General features: G+C 44.0%; 1 long non-coding RNA gene across 2 annotated transcripts in view; it reads right to left on the bottom strand.

The window, feature by feature from the left end:
* Positions 1 to 8,479: 8,479 nt before the first annotated feature.
* The window catches only part of LOC141103555 (uncharacterized), a 295,050-nt gene continuing 277,632 nt past the window's right edge, over positions 8,480 to 25,897 (bottom strand). For both annotated transcript variants that reach the window (XR_012235335.1, XR_012235336.1), the window contains one exon: positions 8,480 to 8,612. This is a non-coding gene — a long non-coding RNA (uncharacterized lncRNA). The remainder of the gene's footprint in view (positions 8,613 to 25,897) is intronic.

The following is a 25,897-nucleotide window of genomic DNA, read 5'->3' as shown; positions in this document are numbered from 1 at the left end:
TTACCTGAACACTGTGAGGAGGACACACTATCCTAACTTGTAGTTTTAGCTGAACACTGTGAGGAGGACACACTATCCTAACTTGTAGCTTTAGCTGAACACTGTGCACTACATTAACTTGTAGTTTTAGCTGAACACTGTGCAGAGGTCACACTAAACTAACTTGTAGCTTTAACTGAACACTGTGAGGAGGACGCACTACACTAACTGTAAATAGTCTAGCTGCCTGACTGTGGTACTAATAGGATCAAAAGAACACCAGCAATTTTCTTCAGGTAGCTGTAAATACTGTAACAAGACAAGCCTGCCTGTCAGTAGGAAGATAACAGGAATGGATCTAGCTAAACTGAATACAGTGTGTATATCTATATGCAACACCTGGGATGCATATATATATATATACACACAATACACTATAAGTGCAGCTAACTCACTGACTGTCCTGCCAAATATAGCTAACTCAAATGAAATGACACTGTCTCTCTCTCTCTATCTAAGCACGCCGGAACACACTACACAGGGCCGCCGTGCAGGCGGCCTTATATAGTGTGGGGCGTGTTCTAAACCCCCTGAGCCATAATTGGCCAAAGCCACCCTGGCTTTGGCCAATTACAGCTCTCTCTACCGATGGCGCTGTGATTGGCCAAGCATTCGGGTCATAGTGCATGCTTGCCCAACCATCAGCCGGCAATGCACTGCGATGCCGCAGTGAATTATGGGCCGTGACGCGCCACACGAATTTGGTGCGAACGGCCCATAGCGTTCGCAGTTCGGCAAACAATCGAACAGCCAATGTTAGAGTCGAACATGGGTTTGACTCGAACGTGAAGCTCATCCCTACCCCTTAGGGGGACAATCCCTTTTCTTTGCTATTGCCTGGGTGTGCAGCTATTATTTTTCTCTTAATGAGTGTCTTTTTTACTCCGAAATAGAAATATGATACATTGCTTGGAAGTGGGGTACAATTGTCTGTCCAAGCTGAAAAAAATTATTTTTTTCCCTTTCTAAAGCTGGAATACTTACCTGTTTTGTACAAGTTTCACAGATGGAGAGACCCCTAGTATCCACTGGAGCACCTATGTGGGGCACCTTAATAAAAAGTGTGTTCTAGTGCTCCTGCGTCCAAATGTGTAAAAAGCTGCTGAGTGTCCTCTCCTTACACTGAATCAAGTTTGCATTTCATTCTAGTTACAAACCCATCTAGACAACAAACTTTTTTAATAGAAGTAAGCCAGAAAAAATATATTGAACTGCATCTGCCCAAAGCATCGTATTTTAGTGGCCGAACGAACAATGTTTCCTACGAACGATTATTGTGCCCATGAACATGAAAGCTGCCATTTTAAACTGTACAACAGTAAAGAAAAGCACATGGAGCAGCACGAACCTAATAATAATAAAGAATAGGAACACAGGACAACTACTTACTTTTTTGCAGCACTCTCCTGATCCTTCTATACTGATCGTGCTCCCTCAATTTCAGGTCTGACTAGCGTTTCCTCAGTTGATCCTTGGATCATCATACCCCAAAATTCCTGTGCAGACTCTTCACAACTTTAGCCATGATCTTGGCCTTTCTCACATTTGGGTTTGGGTCAGGTCCATGCTTCCCATTATAGTCGGCCCTCTTCAAGATGTCCACCATCTCCACCATCTATACAAAGGCCATATTTGAAGGCTTTAATCTCCTGCTGGATCGGGACGTTTCTCCTCCTCATTGCTGCTATTATCACGAACCTGCCCTGTCTCCGCCATGTGCTCTCCCACTGCGCCGAAAGAGACTAGAAATAATGTCAGGGGCGGGCGGAGCTTCATGCATGCGCAGTGTATATAAAGCGTAACATGCATGCGTCATACGTACGATCTAAAAGCGGAGGAAGGAGTCGTGGGAAGCGCTGATTGTGATAACGAAGGTACAATTTTAACTTGGGCCTATACTGCTTAGAGATTGAGGCCTATATTGGGACAAGATTAGGAGAGTTTAGCCTGATATTAGAGTTTGTCTTGTGTTGTGTCTTGCAGATAAAATGGATGGCTTCAAAGACCATGATTTCCTCCCAATATTTATTGATAAATACAGGGAGCTGCCCTGTCTGTGGCAGGTCAAACACCCGCATTACAATAACAAATTAAAGAGGCAGGCAGTGCTGGAGAAACTGCTGGAGTTGGTGAAGCCGCAGGTCCCCACAGCAACCATCCCCTATTTAAAAGCCAAAATTGGTGGCCTGAGGAGCACATATCTTAGGGAGCTCATGAAGGTCCAGGATTCCATGAGATCAGGAGCTGCAGCAGATGATGATTTATGTCTCAAGGCTGTGGTACTATGAGAGACTTCATTTTCTGTCAGACCAGACTGAAGTCAGGGAATCCCTCTCAACCCTACCTTCTACTCTTCCTTTCAACCCCAGCTGAGGCTTCCGATGTCCAACCTGGGACTTCCAGCCAGGAAGAAGTGGAGGAGCCCAGCTTGAGCCAGGTATAGAATTGTTCTACAGATTTCTTGTCAATAAATAAATAATGTTTACTAGATGTTATTATTGAAAACTAATTGCTGATTTAATAAAGGCATTTACACAGCAATAGACAAGAGTAGACAAAAATAATTGGGACAAGAATGAAAAATGCTGGGGTCAGAATGATAGTCTTTTCTATTTATTAACATTCAATTTGCAACAGTCATGAGATGAAAATTGTGTGAGACTGATGAACCAAAAAATAAAACTATGTCCCTTTTTCATACACAGGAAGACCTCAGCCAGGAGGAGGCTGTGGAATGTGGCACACAGGAGGAGGCTGTGGAATGTGGCAGCCAGAAGGAGGCAGGGGTTAGTTGCAGCCAGGAGGTGGCCGGGCCCAGTAGGAGCCTCACAAAATTGCAGGTGAATCCCCTCCGCCTTCCAACCAAAAGGCCCAGGAAGGGGGGGGAACGTGGAGGAGTCAGCACTCAGGCTGATTAGGGAGGCTTCTGCGGCCCTCAGAACCACCCCCACTCGTGAAGAGGCCTTTGCCTCCATGGCTGCCAGCAAAATGCAGGACATGCAGGAGGGCCAATGCCTCATGTGTGGGGAAATCATTTATATCACATTAAATAAGGGGTTGAGGGGCCAAATCACACCCAATACCCACCTGTGTGAGTTGGACCATCCTCCTCCTGCCAACACCACAGCCACAGCCTGGAAGGAAGCATCTAAGGAAGACAAGAAAGTGATGGCCTGGGTTCAGTCTGGTCTGACAAAAGATGCAGGCTCTTGTATGACCACAGCCTGGGGACATGTATGTCATCTGCTGCTGTTCATGATCTCTTGGACTTCTGGCCCAGATTGTACTCCCTTTTATAAGGACTCCTCAGGCCACCAATTTTGCCTGAAAATAGTTGATGTGTGCCCTGGGGGCCAAAGGCTTCGCCAATTTCAGCAGTTTCTCCAGCGTTGCCTTCCTCTTTGTTTGGTTATGACCCCTAATAAATAACTAATACTTGCCTATATGTTTTCCTTCAAAAAGGACAGTTTGTTTGTGAGTAGGCAAGTACATTTCAAAAATACAATGTCAAATTAACAAGGGACAACAACACAAACAAACTCCTTGAGATTAAAAAATACAAGATTATATGGTGTTGTGGTAACTTGACACACAAAACCCACCAAAAAAATTATGGAGATCACCAAAAAAACAGGAGATCTTGATTAAAAAAACAAACACCAAATAAGAAAAAATATAAAAACATAAAACAAAAAAAATTATTCAGTAGATCTGACAAATATAAATATTATATTTATGAAATCACTAGAAATAATAAAGAAAGAAGTTTGTGAGAACTCTGTGTGAATATGAGCAGCAAAACAATTTCATTCTTCTAGCATTATAAAGAAGAAGTGAGTGCGCTGCATTAAACTATTTAAAACATTGCTGCATGACGAAAGTGCTATATCCATTACGAACGCTAGTTTTTCCAGACCAAGCACTTCCGTCTCGTAATTTATTCTGGGCATGGGTGGCACTTTGTGCGTCGGAATTGTCTACAAACGGTCGGAATTTAGGTGAATGGATTTTGTTGTAGGAAAATTTTAAGTCCAGCTCTCAAACTTTGTGTGTCGGATATTCCAATGGAAAAAGTCTGATGGAGCCCACACACGGTTGGAATTTCCGACAACAAGCTCCGATCGCACATTTTACGTCGGAAAGTCCGACCGTGTGTACAGGGCATAAGAGCCCATAGTGGTGGTGTGGAAGAAAAATGGGTCCCTGAGGCTGTGCATTGATTATCGTACGCTCAACAGGAGGACTGTCCCTGATCAGTACACCACTCCAAGGATAGAAGATGCCCTACAGAACTTGTTGGGGTCGAAGTTGTTCAGCGTGCTAGACCTGAAGAGTGGATAATATCAAATCCCCATGCACCCTGAGGACCCTGAGGACAGGGAGAAAACAGCTTTTATCACTCCAGTAGGGTTCTTTGAGTTTGATAGGATGCCTCAAGGTCTGTCTGGTGCCCCAGCAACATTCCAGAGACTGATGGAGAAGACAGTAGGGGACATGAACCTATTCGAAGTGTTGGTATATCTGGATGATATCATCATCTTCGGCAAAACTCTCTAAGAACATGAAGAGCGTCTGGAAAAGGTTCTGAGGAGACTCTATGATGAGGGATTGAAGCTGTCCCTGGGAAAATGTCAATTTTACCAGCCTTCATTTAATTACCTGGGCCATGTTGTCTCCGTTGAAGGAATAGCTACTGACCCTCAGAAGCTGGAAGCTGTCACCTCTTGGCCAATGCCTACCAATGTAACCGAGCTTAGGTCATTCCTGGATTTTGCTCAGGAGATTCGATGAGGAATTTGCTAGAATAGCCCACCCCCTTAATGAGTTACTGAAGAATGAGGATGAGAATGACGACCCAGACCTAACAAAGCCGATCAAACAACATGGAGGGCCCAGAAAGCCTCAGGAGTCAATCCAAGAACAGTGGACTAACCCGTGTGAGCAAGCCTTTTGGCAGCTGAAGTGGAGTCTAACAACTGCTCCTGCTCTGGCCTATGCCAATCCAGCCAAGCCATATGAGCTGCATGTTGATGCCAGTCGAGATGGGTTGGTGGGGGGTACTGTATTGAGAGCATGATGAACACCTGCGGTCTGTTGCTTCTGTGAGCCAAAATCTTGCACCTGCTGAGAAAAACTACCCTACTCACAAGTTGGAATTCTTGGCTCTGAAGTGGGCAGTGGTGGACAAATTGAAAGACTACTTGTATGGTGCAGACTTTGTGGTCAAAACTGACAACAACCCAATCATGTGCATGCTCACCACAGCAAAACTGTATGCCACCGGCATAGGTGGTTGGCTGCCCTATCAGGGTTCCGCTTCAGCCCAAAATACCGCCCAGGAATTGGGAACAGAGATGCTGATGCCCTGTCGAGGAGACCCTATGACTTGGGTATTTCCTCTGAAGAGTGGACTCAACTGACTCCAGAAGGGATACAAGTCAGGGAGCGGAACATCAGGCCAGAGGAACAACTGGGGCAGAATAAATTGGAGTCTCAGTGGCAGGTATCCCCAAATACTTCCGTGATTTGTCCCTGGTCAGGGATAACTGCCTACCTAAGCTTTCAGATAGGACCTTAAGAAGCAGATCCCCTGTGTAGTTTAACACTGAAGGCCCTGGAGGGCCAACACCCAAATCTACTGCTAACAGACTCTCCAACAGGAGCACGACTAGTACACAAGGAATGGGATCGACTGCAGTTACGCAATGGGGTGGTCTACCGAAGGGGCCCCTCAGATGATCCTGAAATTAAGTTGCAGCTATTCTTGAAGAAAATGCATAGAGAGACCTTGCTGACTGCCTTACATGACAATCATGGCCACCTAGGGCCCGAGAAGACATTCAAACTGGTTCTATTGGCCCCGTATGTGGGCTGAAGTTGAGGGATACTGTCACTCCTGCATATGGTGTATACAGAGGAAGACTCTGCCCCACAGAGCTGCCCCAATGGGCCATCTTCAAAGTCAAGGACCACTGGAATTAGTGTGTATTGACTTTCTGTGTCTGGAGCCTGACATGAGTGGACAGGGAAATGTTCTGGTGGTGACCGACCACTTCACCCCGTAGGCCCAGGCATTAAAGTAAAGACCAACAAGAATCTACAGTGACCAAAATTCTGGTAGAGAAGTTCTTTGTCCACTACGGCCTACCTCAGCGTATTCACTATGACCAGGGGAGAGACTTTGAGATTAGACTCATTAAAAGACTGTTAGACCTGTTAGAGGTTCAGAAGTCAAGAACCACCCCCTACCACCCTCAAGGAGATCCCCAGCCAGAACGCTTTAATTGCACCCTCCTGGATATGCTCTTATGGCTGAAAAGAAACAGCATTGGAGCAGGCACATTGCAGCTATTGTACATACCTATGTAACAGACTCACCCAGGACAGAGGCTTTTGCAGTGGACTGAATGCTAGCCTCTTGCCTACTGACTATGGGCCCTGGCATTTGAGGGAGTTACAAGCATTTAGGAAGATATTCTGTTATGTAATGCAAAAGGACATTATTAAGGAGGCCATGATGGTCTCTGCCAGCTTGGGACTCAGTGGACAGATATATGTGAAAGGAATGCTGATTAATGAGATCTGGAAAGCCCAGGTCTTTCACCCAATAGTTTATTGTGCTCATTAACACACCTTTGTCTCCTAGCAAACTATTGGGGGATGTGTTTCTACTAGGGATGAGCCAAACACCCCCCCCGGTTCGGTTCGTGGCAGAACATGCGAACAGGCAAAAAATTTGTGCGAACATGCAAACACCATTAAACTCTATAGTACTCGAATGTGAAAAATCTAAAGTGCTAAATTTAAAGGATAATATGCAAGTTATTGTCATAAAAAGTGTTTGGGGACCCGGGTCCTGCCCCTGGGGACATGTATCAATGCAAAATATTGATCCTATTAATATCGTCCCACCACCCAACTCAGGGTCGTACTATTATAATTATAAGGGGTTCAATAGTATTGTGATGTTGGCGGTGGTGTCGGCTACTTATGAGTTCCTGTATGTGGACGTGGGAAAGAATGGCCGGATGTCCGATGGTGGAGTCATCGCCCAGACGGAGTTCTACAGGCGTCTCCAGAATGGCAGCTTGGACTTGCCACCTCCAGAAGGCAATGTGGAAGGACTCCAATTCGTCTTTGTTGCGGATGAAGCATTTGCGCTGGGGGACCATCTTATGCGGCCATTCTCGATGAGGACCCTCACCCCGGACCAGAGGGTTTTTAATTACCGGCTGGCCAGAGCCAGAAGAGTGGTGGAGAACACGTTTGGAATCATGGCCAGCCGGTTCCACCTATTTCTTACACCCATACACATGGCGGAGTACAAACTGAATCATATTATCCTGTCGTGCTGTGTTCTACACAACTTTTTAGGGCAACATTCTGCCAACTATGCTGGCTCAGTTGGGCCTGAGGCTGGAATTCCAAATGAACTAACCCTGACGGCGCTTGAAAGTGGCCGTCCTGGCTTGCCCCTCGACAGTGCCCGTGATGTCCGGCTAAGATACCTTGAATTCTTTGCGGGTAGGGGGGCTATCAATATGCCAGACAATGTCTAAAACCTTTTTCAAATAAAAAAAACTGCTCAAATCTTTGGTGACATTTACTGCTGTGTTTTTAGCTGACCCTAACAGAAATGTGGTGAGTCCTGAAAATGGCTTGATTGTGTAACCTTACAAAGCACTGTTGGGTGTTATTTACTAAAGGCAAAGACACTTTGCACTACAAGTGCACTTGAAACTGTACTGAAACTGCACTTGTAGTACAATGTGGATTTGCCCTTAGGAAATAACACCCATTGTCACAGAAAATACCAATTAGAGCACAACAAAAGTGTTGGAGCATTGAGACAATAATCCACACATTCTTGATTAACAATCTTTTTAATACCAGCGCAATCACATGTGCATCTAGAAAAGGTTTTTAAAACAAACCAACATTTTTGTTGTATAACAATTTTTGGGGTCACATTAGAAAAAGTAGAAATGTCCATTTAAGATAAAACAGGCATGTTTAACAGCTACTTTATTATTGAGGAAGGGGTTGCACCTCCAAAAAGCGTCCATTGATCTCCCATGATGGCAGATAGCACATGTTGACACACTGTGTGCCTCTTCAAAATTTGTCTTCTCTCAAATTTGTCAAAAAATGTCAAAAATTTGTAGCACACAAAAAAACAAAGGGATTTGGAGGGGTTTTAAACTCTCCCTAAAACATCAATGATGTTCTTCATTTTTTGAAGAACATCATTGATGTTTTTATTGATGTTTTCCAAGTCCCTATTACACCCCATGATCTCCCCGATCAGGATCACTTTCCGAGGTGAAAGGATCTGGATACACAACATCACGATCACCTAAAAAGATAGAAACCAAAAAACACCATGTATTATAAATATGCCGGCATCCATCTCTTACCTGAGCCTGTGGTCGCAGACACTCACCTGTTGTGGTGCCAATTTCCACCACATCTTCCTCCTCCTGCTCTGCTTGTCTTGGGTGGTTTCCCCTTCTTCCAGAGGTGGGGGTCTGTGGTCTCCTCGGATGAGGGGTGTCCTCCGAGTCTTTTCTCCCCTATTTTAAAAAAAAATTGGCATACTTAGCACACAGATATTTGATGGTAGATCTATAAATATGAAACATTGCTTTGAAGTGGGGTACAATTGTCTATTTTGGCAGAGTTCCAAGATGTAGAATTTTTAGTGTCCTTTGTCAAGGTTCAATACTTTACCTGTTTTGTACAAGCTTCACAGATGGAGACACCCCTATAGTATACACTGGAGCACCTGTGTGGGCCCCCTAATAAAAAGGGTGTTCTTGTGTCCCACACTAGTGCTCCAGTGTCCAGATGTGTAACCAGCTGCTGAGTGTCCTCTCCTTACACAGAATCTAGTTCTGGAAAACTAGGAAAAAAAAAAAATACAAACACAAAAAAAAATAATTAGCCTTGAAAAAAATACAAAACAAAAATAAAACAACAAAAAAGAAATTTGGTCAGATGTGGCATAAGAATGGATACATTAAGCACAGTGTCGGCAACCATTTTCCATTTTTCCATAATAAAGATCCAATATGATTGAAGTTTTGGGGTGTGGAAAAGGTTAATAGGCACTGGAGGGGGGAATTTTGTTTGGGAACTTAGTGAAAGGGAGTCCAGGTGGATATATTAGACAATGGTTCTGGCCCCAGGGTGTTTAAATATTGATTTTGGTTTAAATTGTTTTATCAGTGATGCATAAGGGTTTTGCAGGTTTTATACTAATGGGAGATACATGAGATATATAGTTGTGGGATTTTAAACCTGTATGGTATTATAGAAGCTGTACTTTTTATATACATATATGATGTATATGATTTGTCATATGGGGGGGCTGAGATCACAAGCAAGCCACTTTTAAAAGGAAATAGTCTTTATTAAACTCCCAAAACAGGCAAACACAAATAGCAAACAGTTTATAGTCTTGGTATCAAGAAAACCATACCACAGGCTTACCTCCAGACTTTCAGCCCCACACTGGGGTTTAGGGTTTCCACTTGTTTCAGGGTGCAGCAAATTCTGCTGGGGTTCAGCAACAAGTGTCTCAGTTACCAGAGAATTTACACTTGCTCACAGCTTGTGAACCAGTCCACTATGCCTCACAGACACAGGTACTGATTCCCTCCTGCTGCTTTTCAAGGCTACCTGACATGTGGCTTACCCCCCTCAGATAATCAGGGTTTGGAGGTTCTTCCCTCTGAAAACTCTTTGAACCTCTTCAAAGGGCTTACAATCCAGAGAGTACTGAAAATCAGTCCTTTCTTTAACTGGACTACCGCTGAACCTCTCACCCTGCATGGGTGAGAACCCCTAGGTACATAATAATGTCTTCAAACTATCCCCCTTAGGGATCACAACTGAAACTGTGGGGAAAAATACCTGAAGTCCAGGGCACACACTTAGTGTACTATATATATCCCCCCTCCCCCCGCCTCAATGCAGAGGTGTCAAAAGCACCGTGGGATGCCATACAGTGTATCCTAGAAAGGGCATCTACATTTTGGTATTGCTTTTCCGGCCTGTGTTCTATGACAAACTTGAACTCTTGTAAAGCCAGGAACCATCTTGTTAACCTGGCATTCATGTGTTTATTCTATCACAGACAGGTCAGTGAGGCATGGTCCTACACCAGACGAAACTTCCGCTCCACTACGATGTAATTTTTTTCAGCAACTGTTAACTTTTTACTAAGAAAGACTATGGGGTGTTCCTCCTCATTGATCCCTTGGGACAGAATGGTTCCTAAACTCACGATGGAGGCATCTGTTTGGACAATAAGCTATTCTGAAAGATCTGGGGCAACCAGAACAGGATATTGCAATAAGGCTTTTTTAGGCTTGCAGAAAGCCTCCTCAGCCTTGTCATTCCACTTGACCATAACTCATTTCTGTCAAGTCAGTCAATGGTGCCGTAATAGTGGTGAAGTTGGGAACTGATAGAACTGAACGATGCCCAATAAAGCTAAGACCTGTTTCTGGGTGATATTACCTTGTTAATCTGGAGTATCACCAAACCCCTGACAACAATGTACCGCAGGTACTTGGTCTCTTCCATTGCAATAGCACACTTTTCCAGATTTATGGTTGTCAGGTCACCTGAGACCAGGTGGCAGATGCACTCCGTGGAAGTCAGGAGTGCACCGCTAAGGTAGTGGACCCTAGGACTGACTGCTGCGGATTGAACCCTGGGAGGTTCAGGAAGCAGGTCTACTGGAACACGGACACAGATCGCACTGGGAGCTAGAGCATAGATTCCCCAGGGCACGGAGTCTAAGAGAGGTGTTCACCAGAGCCTCTAGTGGTGAGGATGGACTGCGCTGCAGCCTGGCTCCAGGTCGCGGCCCCCAGGGTCATATAGCTCACACTCACGGTAGACTACAGGAGAAGAGGCAGGAGGCAGCAGGCTGGAGCAACAAGGAAAGTAAGGGATAAGCCAAATGTCAGGAGACTAGGTCAGGGTCACAAGCAGACAGGGATAGTCGCGAACAGGCCAAGGTCGGTAACTGGAATCATACGTAGGAAACACAGCAAGTACACACGACCGCTATCACACAATGGTTGATCAGCAAGGTTGGCTTGCAATGCCCAGGTTAATATAGTGTTCCTAATTAGAGACCAGGGTGGAGCTATGCTGAGGGAAGATTATTTAAACAGTCAGGTGAGGGTGGCTGGCCTTTAAAGGTGAACACAGAAGGAAAGGTGAGCTGATAGACACACATTACTGCATAACCATAACAATGGTAAACCCCTCCTTCTTTAAACAGACCAAGACAGAGATGGGACTCCCAGTCTGTACTAAAGATGACAAAGTTGTCCAAATAAATCAAAGAGGGCTCAAAATCTTATCCATCACCATCTAAAAAAGTAGCTGGGGCAGAATGCAACCCAAATTGCATTCTTTTACATTGGAAATAACCTTCCGAAGTAGAAAATGCAGTCTTTTCTCTGGCTTCCTTAAGTAAAGGTATCTGCCAGTAGCCTTTGCTGAGGTCTCAGGTTATAATGATGAACCAAGCTGGTCTCAACCTCTCTATCAGCTCATCAACTCAGGGCATTGGGTATGCATTGAACTTCGAAACTCCATTGAGGTTTCTGAAATCATTAAAAAACACCATAAATAAGTGATCAGCGCAACTTAATATTATAAATATAGATGATTTAGCACTGTGCGATAATCTGTGCAAAAATTGCTAAAAAAATGCGACTGTGCAAAAAACGCTAAAGATGCTGTGCAAAATTGTTAGGTGCAAATATGAGCTTGTGCCCAAATAAATCAATGCCAATGAACGCTCATACTATAAATAAATGTAGATGATTTATCACTGTGTGATAATCTGTGCAAAAATTGCTAAAAAATGCGACTGTGCAAAAAAAACCGCTAAAGATGCTGTGCAGAATTGCTAGGTGCAAATATGAGCTTGTGTTCAAATAAATCAATACCAATGAACGCTCATGGCGCAAAATACAAATATGAATCTGTGCACATAAGATGATTTCAGTGCAAAAAAATTATATAAATATCAATAATAAAATTCCTATGCATATGCAATATATCAATGACACATGTACCGCGCCGGCATATAACACGCACTCCAAGTTTAGGAGGGAATTTTAAGGAAAAAAACTTTTAGGAGGGAATTTTAAGGGAAAAAAAAAACTTACATTTAAATGCCCATCAATGCAGCCTTATCAGTGTCCATCTGCAGCCTTGTCAGTGCAGCCTTGTCAGTGCAGCCTTGTTAGTGCAGCCTACCCCAGTGTCCATTGCAGCCTTGCCCCAGTGCAGCCTTGTCAGTGCAGCCTTGCCCCAGTGCAGCCTTGCAGCCTTGTTAGTGCAGCCTTCCCTAGTGTCCATTGCAGCCTTGCCCCAGTGCAGCCTTGCACAGATTTAAATATGGCACCGCGGAGGGACTCAGCGGAGCAGAGCGAGCGCCGCAGAGATCGCAGGGACTGGGTGGAGCTGATATACACATAGCCGAGTGTACTCGGCTCTTCTTGGCTCCGCTCACAGTCACGCCCAGTCCCGCCCTATGATGGACATAACACAGGTCCAATGGCGGGACTGGGCATGACTGTGAGCGGAGCCGAGAAGAGCTGAGTACACTCGGCTATGTGTATCTTGGCGCGATCGCTCCGCTCCGCTCACAATCAGCGGAGATCAGCAGGGGATCGGCGTATAACACGCACCCACGATTTTAAGGGGAAAAAAGTGCGTGTTATACGCTGATAAATACAGTAATTATTATAGATGAATGTAGCAATAATCCGTATAATCTCTCTTTATCACACTGCTGACACAACAAATTAGTGGTGGCCTAATGATAGATGATTTAGCACTGTGCAATAATCTGTGCTAAAATTGCTAAAAATGCGACTGTGCAGAAAAACGCTAAAGATGCTGTGCAAAATTGCTAGGTACAAATACGAGCTTGTGCTCAAATAAATCAATGCCAATGAATGCTCATACTATAAATAAATGTAGATGATTTAGCACTGTGCGATAATCTGTGTAAAAATTGCAAAAAAATGTGACTGTGCAAAAAAACGCTAAAGATGCTGTGCAAAATTGCTAGGTGCAAATATGAGCTTGTGTTCAAATAAATCAATACCAATGAATGCTCATGGCACTGTGCAAAATACAAATATGAATCTGTGCACATAAGATGATTTCAGTGTAAAACAAAAAAAAGAAAAAATATTATAGAAATATCAATAATAAAATTCCTATGCATATGCAATATATCAATGAGACACATGTTATTTATATAGATGAATGTAGCAATAATCCGTATAATCTCTCTTTATCACACTGTTGACACAACAAATAGCATACTTGCCAACAGTCCCGATTTTCCCGGGACAATCATGATTTTTGGACCCTCGTCCCGATTTCAGCTTGTCCTGATTTTGTTTTTGTCCCAGGAAAATCGGGAATGTTTTGGGCTAAAAAGGGCAGTGGGCTACACAAAATTAGCCGCTGCCTTTGCCAGGAGTATTGTTTCCCCTTGTGTTCAGCGGAGAGGAGAGGGCAGCCAATCTGCTTCTCTTTCAGTGCTGCAGGGATTGGAATCCCCTCCCCTCTCCACTGAACACAGCAGGAAGAGATCAGCCACAGCCAACCCCCGTGGAGCAACAAGTGACCGCACCCCTTCGTATTAGTGCTGGCTCAGATCCTCCTTCCAGTATGTGCGAAAGCAAAGCAAAGAAGTGAGTGAGGAAAACATGTCATGCTGATTAACCTGCCTAGATACTTGTTTTTTTATTGTTAATGCCATGTAATTCCAAGGTGATTTATTAAGGGGTTACTCTGAGATGTTTGCCTGGGATTGTTATATTTATGCCCATGGCTTTATTATTTGTGCCTGCCCTGGGTGTAAACCAATTTACTGAGGAACCACAAGAGTCAGCATGCCTGGCTTGTTTTTATACTAAAATGGCATTTCATCCAGCATAGACACCATTAGATACAGTAAGTGGTTTGTATAACTACAAGAACCAGCATGACTTGTTTGCTATATAATGACATTGCATCACCCAGCATGGTCTAGGGTCCCTGATATTAGTGACACCAGGAGATAAGTGGTCTCTAGAACTACAAGAGCCAGCATGCACTGGGGGACTTGGTATGATTGCAGCATTTACAGATAACTAGGCTGAGGAACTACAAGAGCCAAGATGCCTTGTTTGCTATATAATGACATTGCATCATCCAGAATGATCTGGGGTCCCTGATACTAGTAACACCAGGAGACACGTTGTCTGTAGAACTACAAGAGCCAGCATTCACCGGGGTACTTGGTAAACATTTCCACATTTACAGATATCTAGTCTATAGAACTACAAGAGCCAGCATTCACCGGGGTACTTGGTATGTTGGTATGATTGCAGCATTTACAGATAACAAGGCTAATCAGCGTAGTAGGTGTTGTAGTAATCATTGTAGTGTAGTGGGTGTTGTAGTAATCGTTGTAGTGGGTGTTGTAGTAATCGTTGTAGTGGGTGTTGTAGTAATCGTTGTAGTGTAGTGGGTGTTGTAGTAATCAGTGTAGTATAGTGGGTGTTGTAGTAATCAGTGTAGTGTAGTGGGTGATGTAGTGTAGTGGGTGTTGTAGTAATTAGCGTAGTGTAGTGGGTGGTGTAGTGGTAATCAGTGTAGTGTAGTGGACAGGTAGGTCAGTATACTGGTCAGTATAGGAATCGGGTAGGTCAGTGTAGTGGACAGACAGGTGGGTGTAATGGTCAGTCTAGGAATCGTGTAGGTCAGTGTAGAGGTCAGTATAGGAATCAGGTAGGTCAGTGTAGGAATCAGGCTGATAAGTACTATTGTAGGAAGGGAAGGTACTCAGGGAGTGCTAAAAGTCTGTAGGTTAGGGGGCGCAAATTTCTTGCCTTGCACCAGGCGATGTAAGGGGGCACCTGATGGCATCTGATGCAAGGACGGACTCTGCTGGGGGCACCTGATGGCACCTGATGGCATCTGGCGGCAGGCGACGTGGCAGGTGACACGCTCCGGGGTCCCACTGATTCTGCATTATGGTGAATTGAACTATTTAATTTTATATTACAATGTAATAATAGAAATAATGCGCTTCAATCATCCTGACACCATAACAACCATGGTGCCGGGTTAATTGAAGCGCTAACACCAGGTGTTTGGAGTATCTTTATCTGCTGATTGTTAAACTCTGGAATACACATATTTCTATTGTGGTGTAGGATCTGGGGCTGCTGTCCCTCCATCCCTCTCCCCCTCCTTTCCCCCCTCCTTTCCCCCCTCCATCCCTCATTCATCTCAGACTCTAAGCACACCCCCTTTGAGCCATGCCTGTTTAAGCCACACCCACTATTTTGCATAAACCACACCCACTGTTGGGTTCGGCGTACTATGCGCGCCACATTTTTACTTCTTACAATGTGCCACACCTACAAACGCATGCCCCACCCCCTAATTATAATGCGACTCTGCCTACAGCCAAAAAAGCGTCCCTAAAATTTTTTTTACACTGTTGGCAACTATGAAATCACTTCCTGTTCTCGTGTGGTCCGGTCACTTCCAAGTGACCAGACCACTTATTGAAGCACTGTCTGCACTTTGCTTTATCATAGACTTTATCTTCAACTCATTAACTATTGCAGCACCACTATTTGTTGTGTCAACAGTGTGATAAAGAGAGATTATACGGATTATTGCTACATTCATCTACCATATTTATCGGCGTATAACACGCGTCGGCGTATAACATGCACCCCAAGTTTAGGAGGGAATTTTAAGGAAAAAAACCTTTAGGAGTAAAGTTTAAGGAAGAAAAACTTACATTAAAATGCCCATCAATGCAGCGTTATCGGTGTCCATCTGCAGCCTTTTCAGTGTCAGTGCAGCCTTGCTCCAGTGTCTATTGCAGCCTTGTCAGTGCAGCTTTGCCCCAGTGCAGAATTGTCAGTGCAGCTCTGCCCCAGTGCAGCTTTGCCCCAGTGCAGAATTGTCAGTGCAGCCTTGCCCCAGTGTCCATTGCAGCCTTGTCAGTGCAGCTTTGCCCCAGTGCAGAATTGTCAGTGCAGCTCTGCCCCAGTGCAGCTTTGCCCCAGTGCAGAATTGTCAGTGCAGCCTTGCCCCAGTGTCCATTGCAGCCTTGTCAGTGCAGCTTTGCCCCAGTGCAGCCTTGTCAGTGCAGCTTTTCTCCAGTGCAGCTTTTCTCCAGTGCAGCCTTGCCCCAGTGCAGCCTTGCCCCAGTGCAGCTTTGCCCCAGTGCAGCTTTGTGGGATCGCCGCGATCCCTGCCGACATACACAGCCGTGTGTAAATTCAAATATGGCACCGAGACTGCAGGGACTCGGCGGAGCCGAGATACACATACTCAAGATCCTCGGCTTTTCTCGGTGCCGCTTACAGTCCCGCCCAGTCCCGCCCTATGGGCGGGTCTGTAAGCGGCGCCGAGAAAAGCGGAGGACTCTCGGGTATGTGTATCTCGGCTCCGCCGAGTCCCTGCAGTCTCGGCGCCATATTTGAATTTACACACAGCTGTGTATGTCGGCGGCGATCGCGGCAATCGCTCCGATCACACAAAATTGGGGGGGGATCGGCCTATAACACGCACCCACGATTTTCCCCTGATTTTCAGGGGAAAAAAGTGCGTGTTATATACCGATAAATACGGTATATAAATTACTTGTGTCTCATTGATATATTGCATATGCATAGGAATTTTATTATTGATATTTATATATTATTTTTTTTTTTGTTTTGCACTGAAATCATCATATGTGCACAGATTCATATTTGTATTTTGCACAGTGCCATGAGCGTTCATTGGTATTGATTTATTTGAACACAAGCTCATATTTGCACCTAGCAATTTTGCACAGCATCTTTAGCATTTTTTTTGCACAGTCGCATTTTTTTTGCAATTTTTGCACAGATTATCGCACAGTGCTAAATCATCTACATTTATTTATAGTATGAGCGTTCATTGGCATTGATTTATTTGAGCACAAGCTCACATTTGCACCTAGCAATTTTGCACAGCATCTTTAGCGTTTTTCTGCACAGTCGCATTTTTAGCAATTTTAGCACAGATTATTGCACAGTGCTAAATCATCTATCATTAGGCCACTACTATTTGTTGTGTCAGCAGTGTGATAAAGAGAGATTATACGGATTATTGCTACATTCATCTATAATAATTACATGTGTCTCATTGATATATTGCATATGCATAGGAGTTTTATTATTGATATTTATATAATTTTTTTGCACTGAAATCATCTTATGTGCACAGATTCATATTGGTATTTTGCACAGCGCCATGAGCGTTCATTGGTATTGATTTTTCCCCTTTCGTCTTTCAGGACAGCCACCATGAGAGATAGTCTTCTACTCTTCCTGTAGGAAACACTGCGCCAGCCCATAAATTCTTACTTCCCCCTGCCGGACCTCAGTATTAGTGTTTGCTCCAGCGGGGAGACACTGTGCAAGGAGCCAGGCCAGTCAGTCAGGGAGACTGTGGCTAGTAGTTTTTTTTTTTGCTGATCCTGTAAAGGGGAGCAGGGGCTTCCTAGGAGCAAGGGGGTACTTACTCTCTATTCAAGTGCCACCCCATCCTAGTCGAGTGCGGCTACAGGTTGCGGGGGACCCCTATCGTGTCCACAGGGCCGCAGCAAGCAGGTGTTCGGCTTTCCCTGTACTCTTTTTTTGGAACTAGGCGGACCAGACGACGTGCGACGTAATTTCTGGAGGAAGGACGAGTGCTTGCCTTTGAGCCGCGACTTCCGGTTCCAGGTCATGGAGCTGATAGGGAAGCCAGGCACAAGCTGGAGACGAGTCTGGAATGCGCACAGGCAGCGTGAGACTCGGTAGTAGCAACCACCTGCAGTCATGTCGGAAGCGGATGCTCAGCTAACGGACACTACCTCCAGCCTTCCTAAGGTAAGAGCTCCCTGGGGAAGGGTACTCTCTATCTAGGATTGCCCCTCCATGTATAGTTCCTGTCATGGGGGGGCAGACTGTCTGGGTGGTCAGGGGGAGGGAGGCTCAGATCCCCACATGCTAAGGTGGGTCTTGTGCACTCCCAGGGTTGTATCCTAGTATTTATTTATGGTGACAGAATTTTTTTGTATTTTTTTCATGTATTTCAGAAAGCTACAGAGAAGTCTAAATCAACACATAGCTCTAAAAAGAGGTGTGCCTCCTGCAGGGACACATTAGGGGAGTCATGGACAAAGGTCTTAGGTGTAGGGACTGCATAGACTCCCTTGTTAAAGAGAGGGACTCTGAACAGGAGTCAGGACTAGCAGCCTCAGTAAAAGAGCTCTCGTCCACCTTTTCTTCATTTAAAGCCTTATTTGAAAGGTTTCAGCCTCCCATTAATCCAGCTCCCCAGGATACAACCCCGCCTCAGGCTCAGGGCTCTGCTTCTGCCCAACCTGCAACTTTAGTTAGGGCAGAGGAAGCTCCAGGCCCTTCCGGAGTTGAACAGAGACAGCCAGACAGTTGTTCCTCCGATTCCCAGGAAGGTTCAGAGGGGGAGGACCAGGATGGGGAGTCCAGGAAATCTTCCAGATATAAATTGTCCCTAGAGGAGGTAGAGGACCTACCCTCGGTATTCAGGACAAGAAACCCCTGACCATCCATGACCAAATGTACAAGGGCTTGGGGTAACAAAAGAAAAGGGTTTTTCCAGTACATGAGGTACTGGTTGAAAAGATTAAAAAGGAGTGGCAAGATCCTGAAAGGAAGCTCTTTTTTTCTAGATTCCTAAAGAGAAGATTTCCATTCTCAGAGGATTCAGCATCCATCTGGAATAAAAATCCCAAGTTAGATGCCGCCTTCTCCCAGGTCTCCAGACACACGGACCTGGCGTTTGAGGACATGGGGGCCTTGGCGGTTGTCATAAATAAGAGAATAGACTCTCTCCTCAAAAAGACTTGGGACTCAACAATTGGCAATTTAAAGCCTGAATTGGCTGTCACAGTTGTGGCTCGCAATCTGGAGCACTGGCTCTCCCAGATACAAGAGCATATTGAAGCTGGAACGGCCAAAGAAACCATTCTATCTTCTTTCCCTACGATTCTGCGAGGTATCGCCCATATAGCGGATGCCTCGGCAGAATCAGTCCGCATGTCGGCCAGATCAGCGGCTCTAGCCAATTCTGCCAGGAGAGCCCTCTGGCTAAAAACTTGGCCAGGCGATAGCGCCTCTAAGGTCAAGTTGTCCTTTAACGGGAGACCTTCTCTTCGGCCCAGGTTTAGAGACCGTCTTGGACCGCACAGCAGACAGCAAGAAATCCTTCCCACTTAAGCGGAAAACCCCAGCACAAACAAAGAATGCGATGATATCCACTGCATACAGTTTAGCTATATATCACTGCAGGCCGTTCTTGGTGTATTGTTTCTAATATACTTCTGGCAGGCAGGTGATTCAGTTAGCTACAGTGTATTTAATACATATACAGATAGTCTCGTGTGTATACATATATATATATATATATATATATATATATATATATATATATATATACACACACAGTCAGGTCCATAAATATTGGAACATTGACACATCTTTTTGGCTCTATACACCACCACAATGGATTTGAAATGAAACGAACAAGATGTGCTTTAACTGCAGACTTTCAGCTTTAATTTGAGGGTATTTACATCCAAATCAGGTGAACAGTGTAGGAATTACAACAGTTTGTATATGTGCCTCCCACTTTTTAAGGGACCAAAAGTAATGGGACAATTGGCTGCTCAGCTATTCCATGACCAGGTGTGTGTGTTATTCCCTCATTATCCCATTTACAAGGAGTTGATAAAAGGTCCAGAGTTCATTTCAAGTGTGTTATTTGCATTTGGAATCTGTTGCTGTCAACTCTCAATATGAGATCCAAAGAGCTGTCACTATCAGTGAAGCAAGCCATCATTAGGCTGAAAAAACAAAACAAACCCATCAGAGAGATAGCAAAAACATTAGGCGTGGCCAAATCAACTGTTTGGAACAACCTTAAAAAGAAAAAAGGCACCGGTGAGCTCAGCAACACCAAAAGACCCGGAGGTCCATGGAAAACAACTGTGGTGGATGACCAAAAAATTCTTTCCCTGGTGAAGAAAACACCCTTCACAACAGTTGGCCAGATCAAGAACACTCTCCAGGAGGTAGGTGTATGTGTGTCAGTCAACAATGAAGAGAAGACTTCACCAGAGTGAATACAGAGGGTTCACCACAAGATGTAAACCATTGGTGAGCCTCAAAAACAGGAAGGCCAGATTAGAGTTTGCCAAACAACATCTAAAAAAGCCTTCACAGTTCTGAAACAACATCCTATGGACAGATGAGACCAAGATCCACTTGTACCAGAGTGATGGGAAGAGAAGAGTATGGAGAAGGAAAGGAACTGCTCATGATCCTAAGCATACCACCTCATCAGTGAAGCATGGTGGTGGTAGTGTCATGGCGTGGGTATGTATGGCTGCCAATGGAACTGGTTCTCTTGTATTTATTGATGATGTGACTGCTGACAAAAGCAGCAGGATGAATTCTGAAGTGTTTCGGGCAATATTATCTGCTCATATTCAGCAAAATGCTTCAGAACTCATTGGACGGTGCTTCACAGTGCAGATGGACAATGACCCAAAGCATACTGCGAAAGCAACCAAAGAGTTTTTTAAGGGAAGGAAGTGGAATGTTATGCAATGGCATCACCAGGGATGAAATCCAAGGTCTGGTGATGTCTATGCGTTCCAGACTTCAGGCTGTAATTGACTGCAAAGGATTTGCAACCAAGTATTAAAAAGTGAAAGTTTGATGGATGATTGTTAATCTGTCCCATTATTTTTGGTCCCTTAAAAAGTGGGAGGCACATATACAAACTGTTGTAATTCTCACACCATTCACCTGATTTGTATGTAAATACCCCCAAATTAAAGCTGAAAGTCTGCAGTTAAAGCACATCTTGTTTGTTTCATTTCAAATTCATTGTGGTGGTGTATAGATCCAAAAAGATTAGAATTGTGTTGATGTCCCAATATTTATGGACCTGACTGTTTGTGTGTGTATATATATATATATATATATATATATATATATATATATATATATATCCACTGCATACAGTTTAGCTATATCTCACTGCAGGCCGTTCCTGGTGTACTGTGTCTAATATACTTAGAATATACTTACCATTAGAATACCTCCCTTTATCTATACCAACTTAGGATGCAGGGCTCATGAAGAATATGTTACTGCTGGAATTGTTCCCCGTGGTGTTAGTGGTAGAGTTGTGGGGGGAATCTTTCAAGAATTTGAAAGTAAAGTTTCACAGGGACAACCTGGGGGTATTACAGGTAATTAACAAGGTGTCAGCGGGGTCACCGCCGATAGTCAGGTTGCTCAGACGACACCTGGTATTGCGCTGTATGCAGTTGAACGTGTTCATCTATGCTGTTCACCTCCCCGGAGTGGAAAATGTCATTGCTGATGCGTTATTTCGCTTTCAGTGGGAGAGATTCTGGGAGCAGAGCGGGGTCCCTTGTCCCGAGTGGCTGTGGAGGATTGCCTTGGACTAGTAGCTGGATGGATCAGGCAGTCGGTGAGCGACGCGCCGTTCTCAGCATACAACAGGGTATGGCAGGAATGGGTATCCCTGGTGCAACAGGTCGTGGAAGGACATGAGAAACTAGATCTCAGGTTGCTAATTTTGTATTTCGTCTCATGGAATTTGGAGAACGGGGTGTCGGTGTCTGGGTTGAAGAAGAAATTGGCAGGGTTGACGTTTTGGTTAAAATTCCAAGGTTTACCTGATTTAACTAAGGATTTCTGGGTGACAGGCACTGAAGGGTTATCGGCGTTCTAAGCCAGGGAGGATCTCTAGGCGCCCGGTTTCGTTCGAGCTGTTAGGAAAGATTGTGGCACAGTTAGCCGTTACATGTTCATCAGAGTACGAGGTGGTTGTGTTCAAGGCAGCATTCGCCTTGGCATTTTTTCGGGGCGTTTAGGATTAGCGAATGAGTTAGTCCCACTAAGAAGCCAAACGGGGGGATAGGTGTGACTGAGGTCAGATGTGGGGAGGACAGGCTATCCATACTGGTGAAAAAATCTAAAACGGATCAGCGGGGCAAGGGAAAGACAGTGCAAGTTCTCCCTTGTGCCCAATACAATTGGTGCGGGGGTTTCTCGCAATACGCCCAGAGGTGACAGGTTCCTTGTTGGTGCATCGGGATGGGCTGTCTTTATCTTGTTTCCAATTCATTGTAATTTTTAAAAAATGTTTGGGGGCGTTGGGTTTGGGGGATCAAAAAATTTCATTCCATTCGTTTCGGATAGGGGCGGCCACGGAAGCAGTTTGATGGGGATTGGATGAGGCAGCAGTGAAAAGGATCGGGAGATGGGAATATAGAAGGTTTAAATCGTATGTTCGCCCTCATCTATTGAATATGTAAAAGGGGGTAAGGGCAGGTTTAGAGTGGTACATTGAAAAATGTCATGTGTTGGGTGTCATATTGATTTGCTGGGGGTTTGTTTTTTGTTTTTCTCTCTTCTTTCAAGAAGAACACAGGGCCTGGTCTGGATAGAGGGCCATTCTTATGTGTGTTGGGGGGCAAGGAGAGGAGATGCACGGGGAGATGGGAGACAGCTGGGCTTTTCCAGACAGGAAGCCTGTCTCCGGTGGTTGGGGGTGCCGGGTATGCTTTGGGGTAGGACAGTGTCGGAGGTGCGCAAATTTGCACGTCTGGATAGGCCACCTGATGTGTTGGTGCTACACGTGGGTGGCAATGATTTAAGGATTAGGTCAATGTTGGATTTGGTTTGAGAAATCAAATTCGATTTTTGGCAACTCCGCATGGCCTTTCCACACATGATTATTGTGTGGTTGGACATCGTGGCACAAACCACTTGGAGGTTGGCTAGGTCAGTGGATAAGATTAACCGGGCCAGGAAGAAGGTGAACAAGGAAGTTAATGGTTTTGTGGTCAGGAATGGTGGGTTGGCAATCAGACACCTGGAACTGGAAGTGGATACATGTTGTTACTTGAGAAGAGATGGAGTACACCTGAATGATGTGAGGATCGACCTGTGGGCTTTGGGTTTGCAGGATGGGATCCAGCGAGCACTGAGGGTTTGGCAGGGCACACAAGGTAAGGTTTTCCCCTGGTGTGTGCTGTGGCGTGGTGTTGGACTTTGCGGGTGAAGGATTAAACCCCAGATATGGAAGAGTTCGGGATCCATCGGTAGTATGAGGCACGTTGATGGTATTCCAGCTAACGGGGGTTTAGCTGGAATTGGTTATTGGGTGCACTGCGGTCAATTGGTTTGTTGTCTCTGAGCTAGCATGTCAGCTGGAGGCCTATTTTAGTTAAGGTACCGCAGTGCCAGAGTGGATCGAGTGGCAAGATTGGTGGGTTTTGTCCTGCAAAGACCAATGGGAGTATTTAACTGATGGGGGTGGTTTATTTCAGGTGTTTTATACAGTTATGTTAATGTTAATTTTAATTTCTATTCGATTGGTTATTATTAATAAAGAAAATTGGCTGCTACGACCAATATTTACTCCAGATGGGTGTGGTCTAATTTTCTGGGGGAAAAAGGAAGGGGTAAGTAGCAGTTTGGGTTGGTGTGGTACTAGTGGGTAAACGGGATACATCTGTTATACAATAGTCAAGCACCTGTATGACATAAACGTGTTTTGTCCAAATCTTCATAATGAAAAGAGACTGAAAACAAAACATTAAAACGGATAACACCTATGTCATTGTGAATCCACTTTCTATCACTTCACCTTTGTATATTGTTACAAATACTGGAAGCTGTGTGTTTAGAGGACTCTCTATGAGAACTACCGCCGGAATGTACCTTAGAGCCAATACTAGTTGAGATACTTATTGTTAGAAAATAATTTGCCTAACTGATCCATTAGTGGATCCTGGTTTCCCGGTAAGTAGACTGCCCTTAACTACCTGTAAGCGGCTCTCCATCCAGCGAAAAGTTTGTTACGAAAAGTAACAGGAAAAGACAGACACTTGGTGCCCCCTTGGTGGGCAATGTAAGCTACTGCTGTCTTGTTGTCAATCATCAACTTTGGTCGGGCCCCTTGGAGAAAGATCCTAAAAGGCTTGCAATGCTAGAAAAAACGACCTTACATTAAAGTGAGTCAGAGCATCTGCATTCCACTAGGCTCCAATGGCCTTGCACTTGTCCCTTCAGACTGGAGGCAGACTGGTATCCAACGTCAGAATTATTCAATCTCCTGGGCTGAGAGGCACACTACATGAACATGGAGGGGTGATATCCTTGCAGCAAACAAAGTACTTACCACTGCAATCCACAGGTGGTCTGGAGCAGACCAAAAAAAAAAAGGACATGTCAGTGGGGGAGGGGCTTTCTTTTATTCAGATAGGAAAAGGTGGTCATGTGGGCGCCAGATGAGGCGTTAACCCATTGTGTGCTAACGAGAGGTATGGCCAGGAAAAATTATTTGAGAGTCCAGCTACAAGATTTTTTATGATGGTTTTACTGAAAGTCGTGGAGGCACAACATATAGTTGAGAAATCTTGTTTTTAGAATCTTACATAATAGGAAGTCAGCATGTAATTTAGGTTCAATAAGTTTTTATTGTATATAAAATAATTTTCCAAACGGAAGATGAAAACATGAACAAGATCAGATGCTCGACATTGGGCAATCTGGTTTAGTAATAAAGAAACATACATGGGCAGATCAATACGATGTTATGCGTTCTGTCTTCAATTTAAACATAGTGTATTATCTCAACAGCTTTCGGAACTTTTGCTGTTAGTCGTATTAACTAAAATTCCCGAGATCTGGACGCCCCTACGGGATCATGCTGCGCCCAGGTGTCTAGGAACTCAGGATAAATAGACAAGTAATCTGAATACCATCAGCATATGAACGTTGGCATTCAACCAATCTGTTGGAGGTTGTGAGGAGGTTGATATTAAGGAGCAGAATACTATAGGTAAAAAATAAAATCATGGCTATATATAGCCAAAAGAGTAGTATAAGAGTAAAGATAAGTGTTGGAATGACAGGTAGAGAAAAGAAAAGAGGTGGGGGGAGGAACAGGAAGGAAGACTGGCAAGGTAGGTAGGAGGGGGGGAGGGGGAGAGGGGGGGAGGGGGACAGCGAGCCTCATCCCGAGTCAGGGCCTTTATTGTTAGGTTGTTTGTGTGGAACTAGTAGAATTTGTAACTTGGCTATGTGCCTTCATAGCTGTGAGTCTGCTTGTTAGCTTATTAGACATGTGCATTTCGTTTAGTTCCGAATCGAAATTCTGACGAATTTTTCATTATTCGGAAATTCGGTTGCATCCGAATTTCCAAATTAGAAAAGTAAAGAATTTAAACGAATCCGAAAAAAAACGAACGAATTCGAAAACATATTCGAATCGAATTCGAAAACATATTCGAATCGAAGACAAATTCGAATCGAATTCGAAAAAAATAGAAAAAGTTTTTCGAAAAAAACCAATAAGATAGAATATAAAATAATAAAGCAATAGAATGAATATATATATATATATATATATATATATATATATATATATATATATATATATATATATATATATATAATATATATATATAATTTTTTTATTCTCCTATTTTTTTAATGCTTTTTTTTTCTATTATTTTATATTCTATAATAGTCTTTTCAATTCAAATTCGAATTTCGGAACATGGCTTCTGAAGTTTTAATTTCGTATAGAATGAATTCGAATTTGAATAGAAAAGATTAGAACAGAAGATAATAGAAAAGAAGACTAGAAAAACAATAGAACAGAATAGAAGAAAGTATAATATATGTATTATATTTTC

This window comes from Aquarana catesbeiana, linkage group LG07 (genome assembly GCF_042186555.1).
Source record: "Aquarana catesbeiana isolate 2022-GZ linkage group LG07, ASM4218655v1, whole genome shotgun sequence".
Classification (NCBI taxonomy): Eukaryota; Metazoa; Chordata; class Amphibia; order Anura; family Ranidae; genus Aquarana; species Aquarana catesbeiana.
The sequence above is the reverse complement of the archived record's forward strand: the minus strand, read 5'-3'. Positions and strand labels throughout refer to the sequence as shown.